Below are 12,386 nucleotides of genomic sequence, written 5' to 3' on the forward strand. Positions count from 1 at the left end.
CTTGTGGCAGGTTGTGATTGGGAGGGGATGTGTGTCAGAAGCAGGCTGTGATTTGTCAGGGGGCATACTGGCTGAACAAACTACCCAATACAGGCATGCTGTGTGTCTGTACAGTGTTTTGTACCTCTGAATGGCCAGCCAGATGATGAAAGGTGACCATGCTAATACAGATCAGCTTCTGCGCTTTGTGTGATTAGTTAAAACAAGAAAGAAAGGTGACTGGCAGGGTCAACCAAGTACTTCATTTGAAAGAATTACATGAAAATGATCAAGACTATGATGTATAAAATACACATTTTTAGGGTAACATACATTTTAAGATGGTGCTGCAGTTAGGCATGTGCAATTTGATTGTTCTGTTGCAATGGTGGCTCCATCAGTGAATTCATGGTGAAAAAAAATGGCAGCAAAACCATTCATGCATTGGTAGCATGTATAAAAGACTTATCTGTCCCATGTCTTGGCTGGTCTGCAATAAAATGAGAGACTGCACATGCATGGTATGGGATTACACCCTGGTCTATATAAAATTTAATCCCCAACTACATGTTGCTTTGGTATAAATCAAAATGGCTGTGTGAGGGGCTGACGTGGAGGTAATGGTGGTGGGGTGTGTGTGGCACATAGGGGACTCATGCTTCTGAAAGCATGAAGCAGGTAGCAGTTAACTGGACACGAGCTCTTGATTCAAGAGTACCCCTAGAAAGCACCACCAACAACCAAGGACCAATTTTTCCACAACAGTGTGGCAGGGGCATTAAATTTCAATACTTTTTTTTTTTTTTTTTTACAGCAAGGCCAATTCTTGCTTTTAAGAGTACCTATAGAAGGCTACAATGTGAAGGAACCACCAGCCCCCAAAGCCTAATTTTTGCGCAACTGTTACTTCTATCCAAAGTCTGTGAAAGAGACTCCAGACTTTATGTAAAAAATATTATTATCGTAATCTTGGCCTGAGTGTACTATAATTTGGCTTCTTCACGTAAGGCTTTCTCACTGTGGTGCAAAAATGTGTTATTTCCATCCAAAGTCTGCCAAAGAGACACCAGAATTTATCCAAAAATCTCTAATCTTGTTCTGAGTGCGCTATATTGTGGCCTCTTCATACAGCCTGGCTCCCCTAGACTTCAGCTGGGTTTGTTGATCGGCTCCAAACTTTTGCGATGTTCAAGAGTTCTGGCGCAAACCGAACTGGGGGTTGTTCGGCCCATCTCTAGACCATGCCATCTTGCAAAAGTATTAGTGGCAGGGGTTGAGACAAATTTTAACATTGTCGGTGGTGGATGAGCAATTGCAACAGCAGTTGTAAAAGGAGGTTTAAACCATGTGAATAAAAGGAGATCATAGTCGCGGCACGCACTTTCTTTCTTCTATTGATTTCAATGGGCAGGCACTACTTTTTAAGATCACGGTTTAGGGGCAGCAATCACTCCGTGTTTGCTAGATGCCTTTCATGTGCCATTAATAATGAATGGCACCTGCGTGCATCTAGCAAGGACAGTGCATTGCTGTGTGATGGAATAAATATGCCCTTCCTTGCATCTGTGCAGTGTGGTTTTTCCACATTGTTTTAAATTGCATTTTATGTGTACTGCCATTAAACTCTATTCGAAAGCACTCTTTATGAAAACACATCAAAGATGCAGCATGCAGGACTTTCAGCCTTTTCATGCAAACGTGTGCTCTAATAGAGTTTGATGGCAGCGCACCTAAAAACGTGTAAAACGTGCATAAAAGCATAATGCCGAAAAAACGCACTGCGCAGATGCGTACGCACCCAACATTAGTTTAGCTGGTGTCTTTCAGTCCCAGCTATCTCTGACAATCAAGATCCATTGAGCTAGTTTCCTGGTGTATACAATCTCAGCCATTGCATAGTGATCACATATAGGCTGGAGGTTCATTCAAAAAATGATTCTTCAGCCTACAGATGAACACTGTCGTTACTATATCTGCAATTCATATGCTTACGGTTATAATTATCATACAGTAGTATAATAATAATACAAATCATAATATATTATAAAAACATAGATTTTTTTTTTTTTTTATTATTTCTATAGCCAAATCTACAAATTGAATTTCCATTCCCCTTCTTCAACACTATGGCCAAAACATTAATATGCTAATTTAATGCATAATGGTGACGTCCTGAGACGTCATCATGTTAAATTGGGCAGGGAAGGAGATAAAGCCTCCAGCGAGGACTATTTAGTGTAACTTTTTGTCAGTTTATAGTGTGTCAATGGCTAAAGCTATAAAATTATACAAAAAAGTAGCATGGTTTCAAAGGATTGTCAGCAATAATCTTTTGCAAGAAGAAAAGCCTTGGTATCATTATCTTGCATTTGTATGTTGTGAGAGCATTTTCATTCACAATGTCAAGCAATAGGTATTTATTGAGAAAAGGCATGAAGAAGTTGACGGTCACTTTAATAAATTCCATTGTGTCAGAATAAATCCATAAATCAGAGTGTAGGTCTAGAATGGGTGAAAGAGCATATTCTGAAGTATTTCCAAAACAACATTTCCAGTACAAGATATTTGGAGTACAATAAAGCCGAATCCAGGCAAACTGCTATATACATGTTTTGAAATACATACAGTATATGGAAGCTGTTTAACTAACTATACATCCCAGGACACAGAGGACTTAATGTTCATGACTACTTAGGTTATGCTGCCCAATCCTTACCCAGACATAACCTCTCCCAGCTCCGCTAAGCCTAAATCTTAACTAGTGTCCTTAGGCAATGAATGGATATGCTTGCAGATGTCTCTCTGAAGACCTCCTTTCAGGGGCTTGGTTTTTTAACCTGCTGGTATAAAGGAGGGCTTCACCTGGATTGGTCACTTTGGCTAGGTGGCATAGAGGGACTGTGCTCAGACCCCACGCGCAAGAACGGAAATGGCCTGTACTATGCAATCTCTAGGGTACATTGTATCAGGTGAGCTCACTGGCAGAGTGCTTTACAGTTCCAGGGCAGTGATACCCCTGGAGGGAAGTCAAGTTGAGGATGCGCATGCTGTGATATGTGAAAATTGGTCCTTCTGGCCCTGCAACAGGACTGGTGAGTGTCTCTGATATGGTGGAGCATGCAGCAGTCTTTCCCCAAAAAGTGTGGGGGGTGATGTGGATCACTACAGTGGCAGAGCTCAATAGCGGTGAGCTTCACAAGGTGCATAAACACGTGCAACCACAAGACTCCTGCTACACCACAACCGGGAACGGCCCTAGTGATTTGGCAGTTTATATTGGTGTAACTTGCCACACAGGTGTTCTGGTGTAGGTTGACACTTCTCTCAGCTGGGTGGTCATTCTCTTTAAAGTGCTCCAGGCCTGTTAACGCAAAGCAAGCATGTCCTTGCACAGGCATAGAGGAGTGGGAATGATGGTGGACTCCCAACTCCTATCAGGTAGTGGGGACCCCTGCAAAGTTTGCCTTGTAGTGGGTCACCGAAGGGTCAGTTTAGCTTTGAATCTCTGCCCTTATTTGGTAATAACAGGGGGCACAACCCCCTGCTTACGTTTCTTCAGCCATTTCTGGTCTGTAAGATCACCTCACAGGTGTTATCACTGGCTTGGGATGTGAGTGTGGGCATTCTCCTCCTTTCTCTCCTTTTGCAGGAGGATGAGGCATCAGAGGAACATCAGAGGAGACAGCTGTCAAGCATCAGAAATCATCTGTAGAGGAGTCCTACCACTAGGAAACTCAGGGGCAGGTGCTGTGCCTCCAAAGTGGTTCACTCAGCAGTACTCCAAGGAGAAAAAATGCGGTTCTCTTGCTGTTGATCCCACCATTTCCTACTTGAGCAAGACCCTATGTATCAGGTCCTGGTCTTTAAAGAAGCCGCAGATAAGAGGTACAGACCCTCTTTAAGGCATCCTTTTCTCTGGTAGGATTGGCTTGCGGTTTTTATTTGCCAGGCCCTTAAAATTTGGGCAAACCATATGCTCTATTTCAGAGAATCTCACCCAGAGGATCCTGGAGCTTGTGAGTATTGTGAATAACTGGTGAGTATTGTGAATAACTGTGTACTGAAGCCGTGTAAATTAGGAATATAATAAATTAGAGTCAGGAGGGGAGTTAACAACAGTTAATTGGACAGAGTAAAATTCCTCTAGAAGTATCATCAATAAATTAGTGGGTACAATGTCCAACGGGTATAGAATTGCAAATTGGTGCACATCTTGTGACATGTATGCTTTCCTTGAGTATTCGATCAAGGCAGAATGCTGCTGCACAAAATGTGAGCATGTTGCTTCCTTGAAGCTCAGGTTCTGAATCTAGGGAAGCAGCAGGCAAACACTGCAAAGTCTCTCCAACCTGAAAGCGAGTTTGGAACGTACCCGACAGGTACTGGCAGGGGTCAGCACAGAGGCAGGTGGAGATACAGGGGTGCAGGCACCAGAGCAGAGTAGTTGGGTGACAGTTAAGCGGAGTAGAGGGGAAAGTGGCAAGGAGGCCAGTCCTGGGCTGGAACATCCCAATAAGTATGCCCTGTTGCGTGATGTTTGGGAATCCAGTCAAGGACCAGCATTGCTGGAGCAGAGCAATGCCCCTAGCTGCCAGGGGAAAAACTCCTCCAATGAGGGTGGGGGGCAAGGCTAAGGGTAAGGAAAGACAGATCTTGGAGGTAGGGGATTCAGTTTTTTAGGACAGAGAGGGCTATCTGTCACAAATACTGTAAGCACCGAACGGTGTGGTGTTTACCGGGCGCTTGGGTTCGGCACATTGCGGATTAGGTAGACAGATTATCGGGTGGGGATGGGGAAGACCCAGCTGTTGTGGTATGTATGGGTACCAGTGACAAAGATAGAGGAAGATGGAAAGTGCTAAAAAACGATTTCAGGGACTGAGGCTCGATTCACATCTATGCATGTTGCTTTTGACCGTTTCTGCCGTGCTTTTTGCTGTGCTTTCTGCGTTTTTGTAACTGCAATTTTGCTGCGATTTGTGTCTCTATTTTTTATTTTTACATTCACTGTATATAACTGGTTACCTCAGTTATATCGTACCCCTACCCATTCACCAAAAAAGCAGTGAAATGTCAAAAAACAGCTTTTATTTTTTTTTTTACAAGTCCTTCTATTAAAACAATAGCCCTGTCTTCTCCCCGAGCCATCTTCTCCCACCACTGTCTCTGCCGCCACCGTATTCTCCCAGAGCTCTCTTCTCTTTTCTTCCTCGCCACCGATTACCCGCTAAAAACAAAAAAGTCCTCTCTTGTCCTAATGCTGTCTTCCTCTGTTGTGACTTCCCCCGCTGTTTGACATCCCTTATGTAGCCATGGGGCGTGGTCATCCAATGATGTCACCTGGAGAGCCCGCCCCCTTGTGATGTCACAAGGGATGGGCTCTCCGGGTGACGTCATCTGAAGTCCACGCCCTGTGGCTACATAAGAGATGTCAGACAGCGGGGGACGTCACAACGTAGGAAAACAGCATCAGGACAAGAGCGGTCTTTTTGTTTTTAGTGGGTAACCGGCAGCAAGGGAGAAGACAGCGGCGGGAGAAGGCGGCTTGTGGAGAAGACTGCACTGAGAGATGGCAGCGGGAGAAGGCGGCTCGGGGAGAAGACCAAGCTATTTTTTTTAATAAAGGACTTGTAAAATCAAAAACCAGCTTTTTTTTTTTTTTTTTTTTCACTGCTTTTTTGGTGAACGGGTACCCGATACCCATTCACATACGAGGGGTGGAGGTGAGATCTGGGGGCCCCCTTGTTAAATGGAGCTTCCAGATTCCGATATGCCACCCCCACCCGCAGACCCAGACAACCACCAGCCAGGGTTGTCGGAGAGAAGCCCTTGTCCCCACCTCCCCCCCATGTTGAAGGCATTCGTACTGGTATGTTGCTCGCTCGTCCCCTCCTTTTCCTGACCTGCCGGGCTGCATGCTTGGATAAGGGTCTGGTATGGATTTTGGGGGGACCTCACACCATTTTTTTTTTTTTTGGAGTGGGGGTATTGCCTTCAAATCCATACCAGACCGAAGGGCCTGGTATGGACTGGGGGGGACCTCACACCGTATTTTTTAGTGAAATTTTTTTTTCACACTCCGCTGGCAGCTGATGACTCATCCATTGCTAAGGATGCGGCGGCCGGCTTCCTGACCCGCTCCTTTGCAATCTGCATTTTGCGTGAAAAAAAGTCCCTGACCCTTTCCAAAAACGCAGAGGCATAAAAATGTATTAAATGTGAACGTGTTCCATAGGAACCCATGTTAAAAAAATTCCCTGCATTTCTGCAAAATGCAAAAAGCATCAAAAAACGCATTAGTGTGAATCAAGCCTTAGGAGCTAAATTTAAGAGTAGGACCTCCGAGGTAGTATTCTCAGAAATACTACCAGTACCTCGAGCCACACCAGAGAGGCAGCGGGAGATTAGAGAAATTAACAAGTGGCACTGAGAGGAGCTGGTGTAGAAAGGAGGGGTTCTGGTCCCTGGAGAACTGGGTTGACTTCTCAGTCGGTTACCGACTCTTTAGCAGAGATGGACTGCACCTGGAGAGGGTGCAGCTCTGCTGGGAGAGAAGATGGCTGAAAAGCTAGAGGGGCTTTTAACCACTTCAATACAGGGCACTTATACACCTTCTTGCCCAGACCAATTTTCAGCTTTCAGTGCTCTCATACTTTGAATGACAATTACTCAGTCATGCTACACTGTATCCAAGCAAAATTTTTATCATATTTTTGTCACAAATAGAGCTTTCTTTTGGTGATATTTAATCACCGCTGGGTTTTTTATTTTTTGAGAAAAAAAGAGCGAAAATTTTGAGAGAGAGAATTTTTTTTTTTTTTTTAGTTTCTATTGTAAAATTTTGCAAATAAGTAATTTTTCTTCATAAATTTGGGCCGAAATGTATACTGTTACATATCTTTGGTAAAAAATAACCAAAATTAGTGGATATTAGTCTGTGTGAAAGGTATAGAGTCTGCAAGCTATGGTGCCAATCATTGTAAATTGATCACACCTGATCACAATTGATGTACTGATGGCCTATCTCATTTCTTGAGACACTAACAAGCCAGGAAAGTACAAATACCCCCCAAATGACCCATTTTTGGAAAGTAGACAGTCCAAGGTATTTTGTAAGAGGCATGGTGAGTTTTTTGAAGTTGTAATTTTTTCCCACAATTCTTGAGAAAATTAAGATTTTTTTTTTGTTTGTTTTTTTACACAAACCTGTCATATTAACAGGTTATTTCTCACACACAGCATATGGATACTTGCAACTACACCCCAAAATACATTCTGCTACTCCTCCTGAGTATGGTGATACCACATGTGTGAGACTTTTACATAGCCTGGCCACATACAAAGGCCCAACATGCAGGGAGCACCATCAGGTGTTCTAGGAGCATAAATTACACATATCATTTCATGATGATTTATCACACTTTGGAAGCCATGGAGATCCAGGACAATGGAATTGCCCCCAAAATGACCCAATTTTGGAAAGCAAACACCCCAACGTATAATCTATGAGGCATAATGAGTCTTTTGAACGGTTCATTTTTTTCCAGAAGTTTTTAAAAATTTGGGGAAAAAAAACACTTTTTTTTTTTAACACAAAGTTGTCCATTTATCCGATATTTCTAACACATAGCATGTGCACAGCAAAAATTACACACTAAAATACATTCTGCTACTCCTGAGTATAGCGATACCACGTGTGAGACTTTTACACAGCCTGGCCATATACAGAGGCCCGACATCCAAGTAGCACCTCCAGGCGTTCTAGGAGCATAAATTACACATATAATTTTCTGACTACCAATCACATTTAATCACTCACAGATCTCCTTCTCTCTCCTCACACGATCGGTGTTTGAGGAGAGGAAGCAAAGATCGCCTGGAAACCGCTCTATTATTTATTCTTGTGACCGGCTGTGATTGGAAACAGCCGATCACGTGGTAAACAGCCAATTTCGGGGGTGTAATCACGGATGTGGAAATACGGGGCAACTTGGGAAACAGCGACCACAGGTATATCAGATTCAGTATAAATCACAGAAATAAGCACAAGGTTAATGCACTGAATTTCAAAAGAGCTAACTTCCCTAAATTTCTGCTCCTTGCTAGACAATATTAAATGGGATAAAATCCAGGGAACAAGGAACACTGACGAAAAATGAGAGTGCTTTAGGAGCATACATAATAAAGGCATTGGCCAGTACATTCCAACGGGAAATAAGTTTAAAAGATCTAAAATGAATCCTGGGTGGCTAAACTCTAACGTAAAAAATGCATATAAAAGCAAAAGATAAGGCCTTTAAAAAATACAAGACTGAGGGGTCATTGTCAGCATTCCAGCAATACAAAGAATGCAATAAGAAGTGTAAGAACGCAATCAGGGCAGCTAAAATAGACAACAAAAGGCACATAGCGGAGGAGAGTAAAAAAATCTTTTTTTTTAAATATATGAACAGTAAGAAAGCGAGCCCAGAGCATATTGGCCCCATAAAGGATGACGAAGGGAATTTGGTTACAAAAGACAAATAGAAGGCAAAATATTGAATTGCATTCTTCTCAGTTTTTACAAAGGAGGGGGGGGGGCTATAGTAACCAAGACTTTAATGTTAATAGCACAACACAGAATTTACCCTCATGGCGTATTGTAGTTGCCAACATTGTAAAAAATTTTATAGGGACACTTTTTTATCTGTAGGCAGAAGTCTTATTATAATTAGGGGTTGGGGCATTGGTTTGTATGTGTGGCGTAGCAGGGAAAGATGGGCGTGGTTTAAACTTCATATTGGGCATGGCTCAAAGGGGTGTGGTTAGAGTCTGAGATGTATGAGGGATGAAGTGAGAAAGAAAGGGAGAAAGATAGCGATGGGGAGGGAAGGAGAGAGAAGGAAGGAAAAAGAGGGATGGAGGGACAGCAGGCCCAGTTCCTACACCACAATAGCAATATGCGTATTCAAGAAAGTTTAATAATCGGCAGATAAAGATACTCCAAACACCTGATGTTAGCACTTCAGTCATCATGGCACCATGGTTGTTATGGTGTCAGGATTATTGAAGAGCATTATTTCTATTATTAGACTGTAATATAAAATAGTTCAACTCTCCATAAGGCTGAATCAGTGGGAGCCCTGAGCGTGTCACTTGCCACCGTCACCTGCCACCAGATGCCATCAGGCGCTCCCAGCAGAGTCCCTCCTTACACCGGGCGCCCCCAGAAGAGTCCCTCCTTACATCAGGAGCCCCCAGCAGAGTCCCTTGCCTCTGCCTCTCGTCTGATAATGCATGATTTGATCTCCGCCGCTATTACAGAAGACCAGCTCTCATGCAGGCCAAGCCTGACTTGCCGAAGGGAAGAACAAGAGGCGGAGCCTGGGGGGCGGCCAATAGAAATGGAGCTGCCGCAACCTCCTGCCATGGGGTGGGGGGTTGGCGGCAGCTCCATTTCTATTGGCAGCCACCCGTGCTCCGTCTCTTGTTTTTCTTTCCCTCGGCGAGTGACCGGTCTCCACGGAGAGCTGGTCTTCTGTAAAATGGCGGCGGAGATCACCAGTGTCGGTCCCCGGACCTCTAGTAGCGGCTCTGGCAATTCTCCAGGAGTCAGGACAAATGCCAATTTCCCGTGACTTTTCCCGGGTCAATGTGAAAACGGGACAAGGGTCTAAATCAAGACTGTTGGAATGTATGCAGTATCAGAAATAGACTTGAATGGCGCATCTGCAGCGCGATGCAGGTCAGCAACTCTCTGTAGGAACTCCGCCGGATCGAAAGGGAATAAGCTTAATCCACAGGGCTTAATCACAGCTATTTTGTCCGTTTTTTTTTTTTCTTATCTGCACCCCTGCAGGATACTTCCGTGCATGCTGTCGGGCAGGAAGGGGCACGGTCGCCACTCACAGCATTCTCTAACAACTTATTTGCTCCGCACCAAAGAGAAGTCAATGTTCCAAATGACTTCCGTTCTCCACAGACTCCACAGTCCCCTACAGTCACATGTGACCCTCAGCCAGAGAAATCTACCACACGAAGTAACAGTGAATATTCTCAGCTCACAAAAGCTGATCTCAATGCCAGTTTAACTATTAGGCCCCTTTCACACGGGGCGGATCCGCTCAGCAGACTCTCTCCCCAACCTGCTAGGAAGGTGCAGGTTGACGGTGGCGTCAGCATGGAGTCTGTACCTCTCACTGGCACGTTGCAAGGACTCTTGGACCTGCACCCAAGTGGAATAACGATCGTGGAGATGCTCCTCTAAGGCAGGAATTCTTTGAGGAACAAAGGAGTCAGGCAACATGGATGGTTGGAAACCATAATTCGTCAAAAAGAGACAATCTGGGAGCAGTATTGACGGCACTATTGTGAGCAAACTCTGCCCAAGGTAGGAGGTCTGACCAGTTGTTATGGTGGTTAGAAATATAGCAGTGTAGAAACTGCTCCAAGGCTTGGCTGGCTCGTTCTGCGGCCCCATTGGACTTTGGGTGATACGCAGAGGAGAACGAAAGCGGGATTCCTAACTGTGCACAAAAGGCTCGCCAAAACCTGGAGACAAACTGGGTACCCCTGTCAGAGAAGATAACCTTGGGTAGCCCAAGTAACTGAAAGATCTCCCGAGCAAAAATGGATGCCAGTTCTTTGGATGTGGGCAACTTCTTTAGTGGAATACAATGTGACATTTTTGAGAACCGGTCAACCATCATAAGAATATCGTAATCTCTGACTCTGTTTCCTCACTGAAACTGGCACCACGATTTATTGGCCTTTCTGTATTCTCTGTAGGATCAATCAGTGGCTTACCCATTAGACCTTCCTTCTAGCATGCGTATTTCTAATGTTTTTTCATGGCTCCTTATTAAAACCTTTGGTGTGCAACCGCTTCACCACCTCGGTACTACGTCCTCGCCCCCAGTGCAGGTTGAGAAGCATGAGGAGTATGAGATACAATCGATCATTGACTCCCGTTGATTCCATGGACACATACAGTACCTGGTTCATTGGAAAGGGTACGGTCCGGAGGAACGCTCTTGGGTCTCATCCTTGAACGTACATGCTCCTGTCCTCCTCCGTGCTTTCCATAGACTAGTACCCCCTCAAACCTGGTGGTCCTCTGAGGGGGTACTGTTAGGGCTGGGCTCTCAGCCCTCCCTTCTCTGTGCTCCAGTTGCTCAGCTGTCGGTTAATTGCCAGTACTCCTCGTTCTACAGTGGCTCACCTGTTGATCATCTCCTGCTTGTCAGTCAAGCCCACAGCCAGCCCCTTCTGGCTAGTTAAACTGCCTGGTTCATTTCTTCAATGCCTTCGCCTTGGTCAACATATCTAGAGACTCTCTGCTGTGTTCCTGTTGAAGGCTTGCCTGGCTGATGTTCCTGATCCTGTCTGCTGCCTCTGACTATGCTGATCTCTGGCTTCCTGATTTCTTGGCTTGTTCTGACTACCCGATTTGGCTATCGTACCCTGGCTATGTTTTGATTACATTTATCAGTTTACGATTTTGTTAAAAGATGTTATTTTTCCTGCATTTTCTGTCTTCGTCTGTTTCATGGTTCCTGACAGTTATTCCCATCAGAAATGCTGAGGTACAGTTTTGGGAGATTTCCCATGGATATGTGGCATTGTAGACAATTGCATCACCTTTTTCTTGACACAAGCCTGCACCATTATTTATTGATGCAGTTTAAACGCCTTTTTGCTGCTCGAACACCGATCTCACACATGATCTCTGAACTGTATAAGTTGCTGACTACTGAATCGGCCCATTCAAAGCCAGTCTTCATCAGGGAATGGAATTGATCCTGCCCCTGTATGACATCGACCAGGGCATGCTGGGCTGATGATGTTGTAAGGGGGCAGGGTGACCCGATGACATAATCGAGTGGCTCCACCCCTTAGCTCCGCCAACCCAAGCTGCTAAACAACCTATCATTCAGTGGGAGCCAAGCGCCGGTGCCGGACAGTTTTTTTTTTTTTCGGGTCAGCAGCCAGTGTTCATCATGATTGACGTTGGATCTACTTTGGGGGGCATTTTTTCTTTGTCGGGAGCTTTGAATAAAGGACTTGTCAAAAACTGGCTGTATATTTTTAATTACCTCCATTTTTATTTGGTGAATGAGTAGGGATACTATGTACCCTATACTCATTCACATAGGTAGGGGCTGGGATCTGGGGGCCCTCTTAGGGAGCTTCCAGGTTCCGATAAGCCCCTCACCCGCAGATCCCCATAACCACCACCCAGGGCTGTGGGGAAGAGGCCCTTGTCCCCAATAGCAAGGCCCCGTCTCCCCCAAAGCACCCCCCCTCCCCCATATTGAGGGCATGTGGCCTGGTATAGTTCAGGAGAGGGGGCGCTCATTCGCCTCTCCCTTTCCTGGCCTGCTGGGCTGCATGCTCGGATAAGGGTCTGGTATGGATTTCAGGGAGAC

General features: G+C 44.9%; 1 protein-coding gene across 1 annotated transcript in view; it reads left to right on the forward strand.

The window, feature by feature from the left end:
• Window positions 1-12,386, forward strand: part of CAAP1 (caspase activity and apoptosis inhibitor 1) — a 55,439-nt gene that overhangs the window by 23,092 nt on the left and 19,961 nt on the right. The window lies entirely within an intron of this gene.

The sequence above is a fragment of the Aquarana catesbeiana genome, linkage group LG01 (assembly GCF_042186555.1).
Source record: "Aquarana catesbeiana isolate 2022-GZ linkage group LG01, ASM4218655v1, whole genome shotgun sequence".
NCBI classification, from domain to species: domain Eukaryota; kingdom Metazoa; phylum Chordata; class Amphibia; order Anura; family Ranidae; genus Aquarana; species Aquarana catesbeiana.